The sequence below is a fragment of the Aotus nancymaae genome, unplaced genomic scaffold (genome assembly GCF_030222135.1).
Source record: "Aotus nancymaae isolate 86718 unplaced genomic scaffold, 86718_ANA_hifiasm-v0.15.2.pri h1tg000003l, whole genome shotgun sequence".
Classification (NCBI taxonomy): domain Eukaryota; kingdom Metazoa; phylum Chordata; class Mammalia; order Primates; family Aotidae; genus Aotus; species Aotus nancymaae.
Window position 1 is genome coordinate 13039350 of NW_026988414.1, and position 1496 is coordinate 13040845.

At 43.1% G+C, this 1496-nt stretch overlaps 1 non-coding gene across 1 annotated transcript; it reads left to right on the top strand.

The window, feature by feature from the left end:
• Positions 1–343: 343 nt before the first annotated feature.
• Positions 344–450, top strand: LOC135277316 (U6 spliceosomal RNA). The gene has a single exon (XR_010344939.1). It is a non-coding gene; the product is annotated as a U6 spliceosomal RNA (small nuclear RNA).
• The last annotated feature ends 1046 nt before the right edge of the window (positions 451–1496 follow it).

A 1496-nucleotide genomic window follows, 5' to 3' on the forward strand; every position in this document is an offset into this window, starting at 1 on the left:
AAAGGGCCTCAAAATAAAGGCCAACTCTCCATCAACAGGGCAGCCACCCATCTGCACACGCCCAGGTGCCTGCATGCCTCTGAAGCCCCATTCAGGTCTATGGTAGAGTATCTTCATTCTGGCTGCTGTTGGAATCATCAGAAGGGCTTTCAAAACTCCCAGAGCCGATTCCACAATCCAGTGCAATTACATGAGCAACTATGGGAAGGACCCAGATGTGAATATTTTTTTAAAGCTCCCTAGGCAATTTCCATGTGTAACGCAGGTTGAGACCACAGCCACTTCAATTGTTTCCTGATGCCCAAGTTGTCCCAAGATGTTGAGTCATCAAAACTCAACAGCAATGCTCACTTCAGCAACATGTATACTAAAACTGAAATGATACAGAGAAGATTCACACGGTCCCTATGCAAGGATGACATGCAAATTCATGAAGCATTCCATATTTTTTTAATTGCATTTTAGGTTTTGGGGTACATGTGAAGAACATGCAAGATTGTTGCATAGATTCATATGTGGCAGTGTGATTTGCTGCCTTCCTCCCCTTCAGCTATATGTGGCATTTCTCCCCATGCTATGTCTCCCCAACTCCCCACCCCCCGCTGTCCCTCCCCTATTTCCCCACAACAGACCCCGGCGATCATTAAAAAATCTGGAGACAACAGATGCTGGAGAGGATGTGGAGAAATAGGAACACTCTTACACTGTTGATGGGAGTGTAAGTTAGTTCAACCATTGTGGAAGACAGTATGGTGATTCCTCAAGGACCTAGAAATAGAAATTCCATTTTACCCAGCAATCCCATTACTGGATATATATCCAAAGGGTTATAAATCATTCTACTATAAGGACACATGCACACGAATGTTCATTGCAGCACTGTTTACAATAGCAAAGACCTGGAACCAACCCAAATGCCCATCGATGATAGACTGGACAGGGAAAATGTGGCACATATACACCATGGAATATTATGCAGCTATCAAAAACGATGAGTTCGTGTCCTTTGTAGGGATATGGATGAACCTGGGAACCATCATTCTCAGCAAACTGACACAAGAACACAAAATCAAACACCACATGTTCTCACTCATAGGTGGGTGTTGAACAATGAGAACACATGGACACAGGGAGGGGAGCACTACACACTGAGGCTTCGTCTTTTCTTCTTTGCTCTATTCTCTGTTTTCAGGAAAATGTATTTAATTCTGACCATATTTCTGACATACAGTGATTCCTTCACTCCATTTTCCCTTTTGCATCTATGCTGTCCTACTGCCTGACCCAACTGCCTTGACCTTCTCATGGATATCTCATTTATGTGCCTTGATCTGCAGTTCCTCGTGATCCCTGGCTCTGCTTTGATCACCTTTTTTTTTTCTACTCAGGTTTTCCCTTCGTATTTCAGAGCCTAAGGATTTGTGAGCTCCCAGCAGTCAATCACTTTGGAACTAATAAATAAGTATTGAATATGTTCAGTCAATTTATCCTTTGGA